Raw genomic sequence first — 13,418 nt, forward strand, 5'->3', positions numbered from 1 at the left:
TGTGGGCAGATGTAGCAGCCAATTTGTACACAGCAATGTCCCACATTTAGCTTTGAAGCGAGTGAACAATTTTATTCTGGGGGATTGTTAGCTAGGACATCAGGAGAAACTCTCTTCTTTATTGAATAGTATAGGAGCATTAACATCCACCTAAACAGGCAGATGTGACATCAGTTTAACATCTCATCCGAAGGAAGACACCTCAAAAATGCAACACACCCCCAGCACTGCACTGGCGTGTCAGTTTACACTGTGAGATTCCAAGTTCTTACATGGGGCTTGAGCCCACATCCTTCTGACTCAGCAGCAAGAATGCTACCAATTGAATCAGGCTGATATACATAGGTAGATAGATCTCGTTTGACTAAACTAATAAACTAGTTTTTTGCCAGGATCACTGATAAATAAAGAAGGACCAATGGATGCAACTTATATAGACAGAGGGCATTTGACAAGATACAACAAAAGAGATAAGAGATTTGTGGCAAAAATGAACGCATGTGATTTTGAAGTAAATATTATAATAATAATAATCCTTGCATTTGATATAGCGCTTTTCACGTCGGGAGGACGTCCCAAAGCGCTTCACAGAACACACTGTAAAGTGAATTGACTGTATATTTGTGGGCGAACGCGGCAGCCAATTGCGCACAGCAATGTCCCACAAACAGTCGTAGATTGAAAATGACCAATTTTATTATTGTTTTTGGTTTTGGAGGGATTATTATTATTAGGCGTGTGGAGTAAGGAAATTTGCCCAAGGTTTCGCCCTGACCTGCCTGGGATTGAACTCAGGTCTCTCGCTTGCAAAGCGAGTGCTCTAACCATTGAGCTACAGGACTCCACAAATTATGACATTTAATTAGGAGGCTGGTTGCAGAGTTTACATAGGAGGGACATTCACTTATTGGAGGACAGGGAATTGGATTGTTACTGGGGCTACAGCTTTTCAGACTTAATATAAATGGCCCATATATGGGAACAGAGGAGAAATCTTTGCAACTCTGCTAATGCCATTCAGCTGTAAATTAGGAAGGGAGCAACAATGTCAAAATAATATAGTGATTAAATGGGTGGCTTCAGGTGGAGTTTAACATTGCAAAATGTAAGGTAGTGCGCTTTGGATATATGATGAATGGAACACATTCTAAATAGAGAAGAGGAGTAGGGGTAGACAATGGGATTGAGGGGTCAAAGTCCCTAATCTGTTTAAAATCATGCTTGGTTGTAGAGAAAGCAATTAGAAAGACAAACAGGTTATTGGGTTTCATAACAAGGTGTCTGGAAAAAGGAAGGAAGTGTCTCCCCAGTTATACAGGACACTAGTCAGATCTCCTTTGGAGTACAGTGTTCAGTTTGGGGCAACCAAGCTTTGGAAGGATTACTTTGGAGAGATTCTAGCAAACAAAAACACCAGACAAATACTTAGGATGAGGGGTCTTAGCTATGACTTAGTAGCTGAATAAACTTTGGTTATATTCTATACACAATCTGCCTCTGAGAATTTTTTACAAATGCACTGTCTTACAGGCTTCAACATATTTTACCATTTGCCAAATCACTCATTAAGTTTGTCCAGTGAGTAATTGAATAATACAGACCAAGCGCAGTTTCTCCTTCTGGGCTATGTTCAGTTAGTGTATCTCTGTGCTCTTGTTTAGGGAGGAGAAACCATCACCGAAGGGTACCTGCTTCTCACTGCGATCCAGCAACCACTGCTGAAAATGCAGATTTGTGAACTTTGAAGAAGAATGGATAGAGGCATAACTGTAATACCGCCACAGCTGAAAGTTCTTTGGTGTCTCATTGTCAATGTTCACACCAGAAATGATAGCAGCTTGCATAAAGTACTGGAAGGCAACCAGAGCAGGGAAAGCTGAACACGTCAGCATCTTTTGGAGTGAAAGGAATGGGAGAACATTTTCTTTGAAAATAAACTTTTTGTTTTGCATAAATGCATCAGTTTCCAATCCTTATTTACACACTGAGAAATAAGGCTTTGAAAAACAAGGTATATATTTAGTTACAAAATGCAAGAAGAACTGGGACAATTTGAGAACATGCTTAAAGTAAATAATAGCATTATGTTGAACAACAAGGAAGATTTTATTGTATTGCCTTGTGGCAAAAATGTGTTTGAATCATATTTGCTGATGTAAATGCACTTCACCACAAGGCAATTCACTTGCATTCTCCGCAGTGGCCTTTGAGACGAGGCCTATCTCTGTTGCTGATTGTTATGACAAAGGAATAGCGGATAGTGAATTAATGTACCATCCAGGTAACAACAAATTGGTGCCCCAATTGCATATATTATATAATCCAGGGGGCACAATCTGTGCAGCACACAACACAACTCTTTGGTTGATCTATTCAAAATATTCTTGTCGTGCTTTTTTACCTTAATTCCGACAATTTGCATTTATATAGCACCCCTCATGCAGGGTAGCATCCCAGAGCGCTTCCAATGCCTGAATGGTTTATTACGTCTTTTTCCTTTTATTAAAAAATAATTGCACTTTTTGTGCATTACCAGAAATTACGTAAATTGCTGCAAAAGCACATATAAGAGGTTAAACCGAGGTCCTGTCTGCCTGTTCAGGTGATTATTAAAGATTCCATGGCGCTGTTCGAAAAAAGGGAGTTTCTCTTACTGTCCTGATAATCCCCCAAATAAAAACAATTGTGCTGTCATGTTTGCCCACAAATACAGTCATTCCATTTCAAAATAAATCCTGTGAAGTATTTTGAGACATCCTTCCAAATGCAACGATTTTTATTATTTTTGTTGATCCTTCAAAACAAGCACATTATCTACCAGGCAATGTCATGCATCCAAAATAATATAATTTGACACAATATAATGCATTGTCTGAAAGAGTGGTGGAAGTCAATTCAATAGCAACTTTTAAGAGAGAAGTAGATAATTATTTGGGGAGGACAAGTTTGAAGAGCTATGAGGAGAGAGTGGGGCGTGGGATTGATTTGGATAGGTCTTTTCAAAGAGCCGGCACATACATGATGGGCTGAAGAGCCTCATTATGTGCTGTATAATTTTATATTTCAAAATGTTATTTTTTTTGTTGTACTATAATTGTCAAATTATTGGACATTAATATTTTGGGGGGTGGGGGCCTTTTTATCAAACATGCTTAGAAGCTTAGAATCTTAGAGAAAAAATTATGAACAAGCTTGAACATGCATTATGTGACGGAGTAAACATCATTGGCATTGCTGGAATTGGTAAAGTTTCCTGAATTTTGGACAGAAATGGCGACTGTCTGAAAATAATGTAGCTGCAACTATTCTCTCCTTTAAGCACATTGTGTGACATATATCTCATTTGCTGAAGTGCAAGCTCTTCCAGATGAATATCAATATCATATGTAATGAGCCAGGTTTAACCTCCTCCAGAAACTGTTGACTTGTGGTGCACAAGAAGTAAACATCAGCATTGCTACTAAGCCATTTAGATTGGGTGTCTTTCTCATTACACTTCTATGTACAGAGAATGTGTTACTAATAGGAGGCGGCAAGGAACGGTCACTGAATGCAGAAGTTCTTCTCAGATTTTAGATTCTGGCACTGTTGCAGCTGTCACCATACTGTTATGGACAATACTGATAGCAGAGAATATACATTTGTTCAGCGTAAAGATGAAAGGATCATTTTAATAGATTCAGGCAACATGCAAGCCTATGGCTGGTTCTATTTGTGCAACAGGGCACTGTTCAGTTAACATAAACACCAGGAAGGTTAATAGAACTGGAAGTCCAATTCTGTATAGGCCAATAAATATTTGCCTAAATAAGATCCCACCATCTTACATTTCACAAACTGCAAATGCAAGATAATCGAAGTGTACAACTACAGATTTTGTTTTAAAATGAGAACCAGATCTGGTCTAATTTAACCACTTCTGGTCAAGATTTGCTAGCATTTCTTCCCTCCATTTTTTACATTCTCCTGAAGGCAGTGGGTGACAATAACAATATAAAATTTAAATTTATGTTGTGTCTTTCACATTGGGAGGAGATCCCAAAGTGCTGAACAGAAAAAGAATATTATAGAACATATAAAGGAAAGCTTTTCTTTATATGTTTTATAATATTCTTTTCAAATCTAGTCTCGTCGTAGAAGAGATCTTTATTTCTTGAGACATTTCTGTAAAATGTAATACTAAGTAGTAGTTGATCCTGAGGTATTGTTTGTTTTAAACTTCACAATAATCTGTGTTTTGGACCTCATAAATGTAAATTGAATTGTATTATAAATGATATCCCAGTCTTTCTGTCAAATTAAATCATTCTTTACTGAACACTAGCACAAGCTGAGAACCTGTGCTTTGTTTGTACACCACACATAAGCCAATTTACATGTTCTGTTCAGCGGAAGATCACCCCATTTTGACAGTCCCAGAAAGTGGTAATTAGTAGAGGACTCCTTTGCAAATGGACTTCCATAAATCTGAATTCCAGTGACCTGGAAGCAAACCTCAAAGCAAATTCAATGGGGTTAATCTTACTGCAGCAGCTGCCACATTTGGAACACATATTATGGGTTTGCTCTACTGGCATCAGCAGGAGTGTTGTTCTGACTGCTGCTATGTAGGGGTAGCAGATTGTGTGCATCATTACTCCTAATGAGCCACAGAGACAGTATTGGCTCAGGATCATGCTTCAGCCATTGAACCACTCCTGACTTGGTGAGTAGCAAGAAAACACAGGTAAAAGTGTACAGTTTAATCTGTTATACTTTCAACTGCGCTAGGAAAGCTATTTAATACTATTTAATGATTTGTTGTTTAATTGGCATTTTGTCTGATTGATCATGTCTTATCTACACTCACCTCCTATCTACACTCAGCTGGTGTATGTTTTTTGTACATGACGACCCTATGAGTTCTTTCAGGAGACCTACCCTTAAACTGAAACTAATGAGTATTATGTTGTATGTGCAATCCTACAATCATTAAACATGACTGCAGCAATGTAGCCAACTTTCTTTCTCTTTTTCTCTCTTTTTCTGACTGCTTGTATGTGTGTGTGTGTGTGTATGTGTGTATAAAAAAAGGCCTTTATTTTAAATAACTTAGTTGTCAAAACAATGGGTGTCAGTGCAGAAGAATGGACCACATCTTTCCTTGAATTCAGTGTCAAGTGATCAAACTCTCCCACATCCGAAATGCATACGATGGAATTCATCTCAGATTGCAGAACCCGAGTGACATTTCAAAAATTAAAGTACTGCATTTGAACTTTGAATAAACAGCAGATTTGCCTGAAGATGTGGTAAGGCCTATATCAAATGCAAGAATTATTATTATTATTAATTCATCTCAATCTAACTTTCATTTTTTAAAGTAAGCCTCATGGGCTCTTCAAATAATCCAGTTTGAAAAGCTACCAGACGGCGTAGCTCAGCCAGTATATAGGTATATAGTCATATATTCTAAGCTGACACTCCAATGCATTGCTGGAGATGTGCTGCACTGTTGGAGGTGTCATCCTATGGTTGAAGACATTAAACCAAAGCACTGACTGCCTGTCCAAGTCTAAGATTCCATGGCACTATTCAAAAAGAGAAGGGAGTTTCTTCCAGTGTCCTGACCAACAATCCCCCAAATAAACTTGGTTATTCACTTCATGGCTGTTTGTGGGATATTGCTGAGTGGAACTTGCCTGCCATGTTTGCCCACAAAACACACAGAAGAGATCTTTATTTCTGGGCACTATACCAAATGGAAAGATTATTATTATTAACTTACTATACAGACCTGGCAAGTTCCAGGTTCGATGGGTGGTTTGTTCAAAGTTACCTGAGGACAGATGGTAGAAGTTTGTTACAATTGGTTTCAACATCTCTGAAATAGAGAAAAGAAAACTCAGTCCTATTGATCTTGTAACTGCACTAGAAAGTTGCATATGAGTGGATTGAGCCATTGTGTTCAGAAACAGGAAAAAGAACATTGAAGGGAAAGGAAGGATATTTGGTGTAGCACATTTCCATTGGGAGGACATCCCAAAGCGCTTCACAGGATGAATTACAAGGGACAATTGTTTTGTGAGCTAACACGCAGCAAGTTGCGCACCACAATGTCCCACAATAGCCATGAAGTGAATGACCAATTTCATTGGAGGATTTTTGGCTAGGACACTGGGAGAAACTCCTCACAAACTCCTGTCTAAAACCGGTTTTGACTCACTTAGACCCTAACCTAAAGTATGACTCAGTTTGAAATCCTGGCTAATAAACAGGCACAATTGCTTCATACGTGAATTTGTGTATCTCAGTGTATTAACTGGTGCATGTGAACTTTCACATACACATGCCATTTTCATTTTCAACTTCTTGCTTACTTGTTACTGATGATGGTCATTTTGTTTTGCCTCCTCGATCCTGTCTCTAGTACAAATGAGATGGTTTCACAAGGTGACAGGAAGCTAGAATTCAAACCTATGTGGGGAATTTTATGCCAGAATAATAACTGGGACGTCAGCTTTGTGGGTTAGATTGACCAGTAAAGATAGTTAGAAATCAAAGGTTTGAATCTTGATATGGATGCAGAAACGGATAAGAAAGCCATTCCCATCTTGGAGAAGGATTTTTTTGATGTCTTATTTCCTTATTGTATAGAGTAACAGAATCAATCATTGCCTGTGCATCACATGAAAGGCATTTAACATTGAACAACATGTTGCTATAGCTCTTTCAATTTATTTTAAGAAAATTCTGCAGTAAATGAATATAAATAAAGCTCAGAAGTAGGAGGATGTTATTAATAATAATAATAATCCTTGCATTTGATATAGCGCTTTTCACGTCGGGAGGACGTCCCAAAGCGCTTCACAGAACACACTGTAAAGTGAATTGACTGTATATTTGTGGGTGAACGCGGCAGCCAATTGCGCGCGGCAATGCCCCACAAACAGTCGTAGATTGAAAATGACCAATTTATTATTGTTTTGGGTTTTTGGAGGAATTATTATTAGGCGTGTGGAGTAAGGAAACTTGCCCAAGGTTTTGCCCTGCCTGGAACTGAACTCAGGTCTCTCACTTGCAAAGCGAGTGCTCTAACCACTGAGCTACAGGACTCCATGTTGAAGATTTCTGTGGGCTGGGAGACAGTTGGCAGTCAAGTGAAGGATGAGTTGAATGAAAAGAGCTATGGCAACTTCCCAGTTTTGCCTGAGAGATATGTTAAAATGATTCTGCACTGCACTGCATCAAATACATATAATTATAATAAAAAATCCATTATAAATGGATTGAATTTTAAACTCTCTGACAAGACTATGGAAACTCCTTTCTCCCTTGACTGACCAGTTACTTCAACTCAGTAATACAATGCTGTAATAAAACAAAACATTGGCAATAGAGTGATGAAGTTGCTTAACCACCAGGAAAAACTCCCTTCTCTTTTCAAATCATGCCACGTGATCTTTAGCATCTGCATCAACAGGCAGACAGGGCACCGGTTTAATTCTCATCCGAATGATGGAACCACAACAATACAGCACACACTCAGCACTGCATTGGAGTAGAATAATAAAAATAATAATCCTTGCATTTGGTATAGCAACTTATCAAATCTTCGAGATGTCTCAAGCATAGACTGAATTCAAAATTCCAATGAAGGATTTGAACCCACAACCTTCTGACTCAGAGGCGAGAGTGATAAATTGAGCCAGGCTGACACGTTAATCCAATCAACAAGGCCAACCGATTACCAAAAACAGCTAATAAATACAAACAGCCCCTCTCCCCAGATGCTACGCCCCCATTGCAAACTAAACGATAAAGCAGTGGATTAAAAGACTTGCATTTTATTTATCCTGATTTCAAAAAACTGGTGGCTCATAATGATATGGGCACAATGAAACGGATTAACTCCTCGGGATTTAGATATTTGTTTTATTGATTGGTCTGCTGTGCAGTGTTAATGGCTATTTAAAACTGATAAACAAACACTCCGCAACCTGTGTGATATGGTCCAAAGAAGACCTTGAGCACCAGGCTAATGCCAGTGACACTCCATGACAATAAACTGTGTTTATTTACTCTGCAGCTTACACCAGGCAGGGAGGATCAGTCTGGAACATCTATGATTAGCTTTCAGGGCAGTGCTGCTTTTCTCAGGAGGACCTCTCACTACACAAACTTCCCAGCATCGCTGCAGAAGTAACAGGGACTTAAGTACTGCTTATATCCCCCAATGCAATGTTGTTAGTTGTTCCCATCCATTCCAGTGAAGTGCCCATCTACTGTAACAGGAAAAACTTGCATTCATTCAATATGCTTGTGACATAAAATGCCAAGAATATCACACATTATGTGTGCCAATTATCCTGGCAGTGCCCTTATGTCTTTTAGCCATGCTTGTTCTGGGCTGCCAAGGTGGGTTTGGAAAATGAATTCACTGATGTGCAACTATTATTGAAACATAATACTGTAATCCTTTACTCCAATACTTCAATTGTGAGGAGATACTGGACTTCCACAAATCCAAAATTGAGGGGATACATTCAGCCACCCCCACATCACCTCTCCCTAATGACCCACACCCCACTCATTACCCCCTATACTCCTTCGACCTGAACTCTCCCTCCTCCCTCACCACCATCGTTCGCAAACTCAAACCCACCACCTGCTCCCTGATCGTATCCCCACCTCTCTCCTCATCTCCCAGCTCCATCTTCTGGACACTCTCCTGTCCGACGTCATCAACCTCTCCTTGTCCACTGGTTCAGTTACCACTCCCCTAAAAACAGCCGTCATCACCTCCATCTTGAAAAAACCTTCCCTGGACCCATCCCTCCTCTCCAGCTACCGTCCCATCTCTAACCTCCCATTCTTCTCTTTTTCTTTCTCGCCATTCCCTCTTTGAACTCCTCCAATCCGGCTTCCACGTTGCCAACAGCACGGAAACAGCCCTGACATTCTGAACATCTGTGATCAGTACTCCCTCTGCCTCCTTGTCCTCCTTGATCTCTCTGCCGTCTTTGACACTGTCGACCACCCAATCCTCATACACCGCCTCTCCTCCTTACTTAATCTTCACGGACCTGCCCTTGCCTGGTTCGATTCCTATCTTTCTCAACGTCTCCACTTTGTTGCCTCTAACGGTTTCTCCTCCAGCCCCCACACTATCACATCTGGCAACCCCCAGGGCTCTGTCCTTGGCCCTCTCTTCTTTAAAATCTACATGCTCCCCCTTGGTGACATCATCTGCAGACATTGGGTCAACTTCCAAATGTATGCGGATAACACCCAACTCTATCTTCCTGCCTCCACCCTCAACTCCAGTCCTGGATGAGGGCAAATTTCCTAGTTGAATGTGAACAAGACTGAGGCCCTCCTGATTGTCTCGCGCCAGCACCTCTGCACCTCAGGCTCTGGCAGCATCAACCTCCAAGGTTGCACACTTCAATTCACCAAGCCAGTCAGGAACCTAGGTGTCTTGTTCAACCCTCAACTGTCTTTTATTCCCCACATTCAAGCTATGACCCGCTCTGCTTTCCCTCACATCCGTAACATCGCCCGACTTCGCCACTACCTCACCCCTCAGGCCACTGAAACTCTTATTCATGCCTTCATCACCTCCAGGCTCGACTATGCAAATGCCCTGCTTGTCGGCCTTCCAAACTACTCCCTCCACAGGCTGCAGATAACCCAGAACTCTGCACCCTGTGTCCTCTCCTGCACCAAGCTCCGTGACCCCATCTCCCCCATTCTCACCCGACTCCATTGGCTCCTTATACTTCAGAGGATCCAGTTCAAGATCCTGGTCCTCACCTGCAAAGCCCTCCATGGCCTTGCCACACTCTACCTCTGTGACCTCCTAACCCCCTACCAACCAGCCCGCTCCTTCTGCTCAGCCAGCTCTGGTCTGCTCCACATCCCCCGACCCACTCACCCCGCCATTGACAAGAGAGCCTTTAGCCGTTCTGCCCCCAACCTCTGGAATTCCATCTCCCAATCACTCCGCCTCACCCTTCACAGCATATATTGTAAACTGAATTGGCTATGTGTGTTGTGGATAAAACGTGGCAGTCAATTGCACACAGCAGTGTCCCACAAACAGTCGTGGATTGAATGACCAAAATCTCTTTAATTGGAGGGACTATTACCCCTGGAAAGTGATCCAATAATTGACTAACAACCAGGTTCCTACTAGGTAAACACTTGTAGATACAGACCAGCCAGCCTGGCTCATTGGTAGAAATTGGAGTAGCAGACTGGGAAGGGAGCCTAGCTGGGACAAACATTACTTGCAATGGTTGATGCTTTTAATTTGTTAATCTCCAGAAGTGCCCCGACATACACATTGAATTTTAAACACCTTTGAAATTTAGGAGTAATGTAAGAATGAGGTAAGATACGTGAGGGATTTCACAAACTTAGGAACAACAGCTTGCATTTATATTATGGAAAATAAAAAGTTAGAGTGGATATAGCATTGGGTATAGATCTCTTTATTAGTTTGTATATCTGTGACCTTCAAGACTAATGTATAATTAGTCAAGACTGACATAAAGCAAGTTCTGAATTAAAAGGGGAGAGATCTTTCTCAGCCTTGGTAATTGTCCTTTCTGCTATTGGAATGTTTTGCTCACCAAAAAGGTTTAGTTGTAAGTATAAATTTGTATCAAAATACGTTTCACACACCAGTGGGGTTAATTTTGCAATATTTCTTGATGTCATTTTAATTTCTCAATTAAGAAATCTGAGTGGGATTGTTTCTGTTAACCAGAAGTACTTTACCACTTAATGCCGACTGGATGGAAACCCAACTCCCCCATCCCGCCACCACCAATATAAGAACATAAGAACATAAACATTTGCCTGGTGAAAGAAGACCAAGGTCCATCCAGTTCACCTTCCACCATCCTGGCAGTCACTTGACATGTCATGTCCCAAACTACATATTGTATCCTGAGATATTATTTTCCAACAGAAAGTAGGACGTTTAGTAGCATTCCTGCGAGTCAACATCACAGACCTCCAGACTTTCTTTCTTAAGAAATCTCAGCAAGAAATACTATTGAGTATAAAATTGACCCTTTGCTTAAAGAATTAAAAGAGTACAAATGAGATAAAGGAATACAGGAACAGCATCCTTAAACGTGAGCAATATTCAGTTAGCCAACTGCTCATTCTCTTCACAGAGCTCCCATCTGTTTTGCCATAATTCTCATTGCCTGATGCTTGCTGAATTAAGTCAGCTTTTCATGACAACTTCAGACTATTTTGTATTGATTGAAATGACTTTTAAACCAGATTGGTCAGTGGGTCATGAAGATGATCATGAGAATGCCAATTCAGTGTCATTTTGCATCATCTGGCTGATATGAAACCTAATGTCACAAAAGTGCTTTCAATCATTCTTCTCATAGATCAACAACGACACACAGAATCTCCACTCATTGCTTGTCACTTTATTCATCTGCAGACTGAACATAGTGTACACGCTGTAATGGCATGTCATATTCAGCAACAGGAGAAAATATATAGATCAATTGGTCAAGGTGGCTGATAATATCCCTGGTCCTGAAGCACTATTTGCATTTTATATACAGTCATTATTATGAAATCTCCAGCAAATTCTGTTTCGTTTAAGGAAGGAGTGGGGATTAAAGCACAAGGACTCCTGTTCCCCAAAATAAGGGGCAGCCTGGTTCAGTTAGCAGCACTTTCACCTCCAAACCAATAATTTGTGGTTTCAAGCCTCATATCAGGGCTTTGAGCGTATAGTCTAGCCTGACACTCCATTGTCAGAGGTCATAAGATCACAATATTGGTTTAGATGCAGAAAGCCCATCAACCTCTCCGATCACAGTCCTCCAGAATACCCACTCTACCATCTCCCCATCACAGCATCAAACTGTTTTTTTAAATTAATCCAGTTTGCTTAGCAACTTGTTCCAGTCGTTGATTACCTTTGGCTTAAGAAAAATATCCTGGCATCTTGAAATTGCCTTGTACAACACTAAATCTACATCCACTTGTTCTATTGTCAATAACAACAGTTGCATTTATATAGTGCCCCTCATGCAGAGTAGCGTGTCAGAGTGTTTGACAGTGGCAGCCCAACTCCGAGCTGGGCGTAGGGGAGGTGATCGTAGGCAAGGTCGAGCAGTTGGGTCTTCAGTCGGGACCAGAAAATGCCTTGCTGCATTCTAAAGTATGATCTGGTTTTTCAATTCCGTTGAAAATGTTACACACCTCTTTGAACTCCCCTCTGAGTCACCGTCTCTCAAGCACTGGTTTATCTGTCATCCTTGTGACAATGTGCAAAACTTCCAACTTGCACTTAACGTTCTAAAGAAGGAATTACTAAAGGCAAGTTAGTTTTCAGAGTCCCTAAACTGAAATGTTAACAACACAGGACCATTGACTTCGTTATTAAATGATCGCTAAAAATTTGAACATTTTCAAATGTCACTGAGGATTGTTAAAGTGCAAGTATCAAATTTTTTAATAAACAGCCGCAATGGCAAAGAAATACATAAATATGAACTTTAAAATGTTCCAACTATCGTTATAAATTGTACAACTTGTTTTTCGATAATATGGATGTAAAGCACCATATTACTGCATGGATGTAACAACAACAACTTGCATTTATAAAGTGCCCCCAACGCTGGGCGGCATCCCAGAGTACTTAAGTGCTGTCGGTTAATAATTATTTGCTTTGGCGTAGGTTCAACACAGAGACATTTGAAGTACAAAATTCTGGCAACACTATTCTGATATCATCATATGATTATGTATTTTCTAATTACGGTAATGTTGTCCTTGTTTATTCCACAGAGCATTGTACTGCTTAGATTTAGAGAAAATCAAGGTGCCTGACAACATCACAAGTTGCCCTGTGAAGGGCCGCTCACAATGCTGAAGGCAGATGCCTGCCAGATAGCTGATGAGGAAACTCTGAGGCTTGGGGTGACAGCTACTGGGAGGTGTTACATGGAATCTGAGTTTGTGAACATACGTTTGTACATTCAGCGCCTGGAATCCACCTTGATTGTCGTGCAGAGAGGCTAACAGCTGCTGCTTAAATTTCACAAATTGGTGGAACCATCGCTCAATGGGAAGGGATGTGTGCCCGAGCTGCGGACAGGAATGGCAATGCTCTCATGCATTTCAAGCTGAGATGTGTTGTCCATCGGGAAGCTCACAGGGAGTTACTGGTATCTATCATCCACCTAGTGAGGGCTCAAACCTGCACTTGCCGGATATCGAATGATCAATTACGACTATCCTCCTTTGGGGAGAGGTAAGCAGGATCTCCTTGGAGTTGCTTGGTGACAGAATGTTGGAATTGAGCCAGCCCTCTCTTATCAGTCTCAGTAGTCTAGTTCCTAGCCAGGTGGCTCCGCAGTACTCCATGGCACTGCTGATGACAGCACAGCCAG

This window comes from Callorhinchus milii, unplaced genomic scaffold, assembly GCF_018977255.1.
Source record: "Callorhinchus milii isolate IMCB2004 unplaced genomic scaffold, IMCB_Cmil_1.0 Scaffold3, whole genome shotgun sequence".
NCBI classification, from domain to species: domain Eukaryota; kingdom Metazoa; phylum Chordata; class Chondrichthyes; order Chimaeriformes; family Callorhinchidae; genus Callorhinchus; species Callorhinchus milii.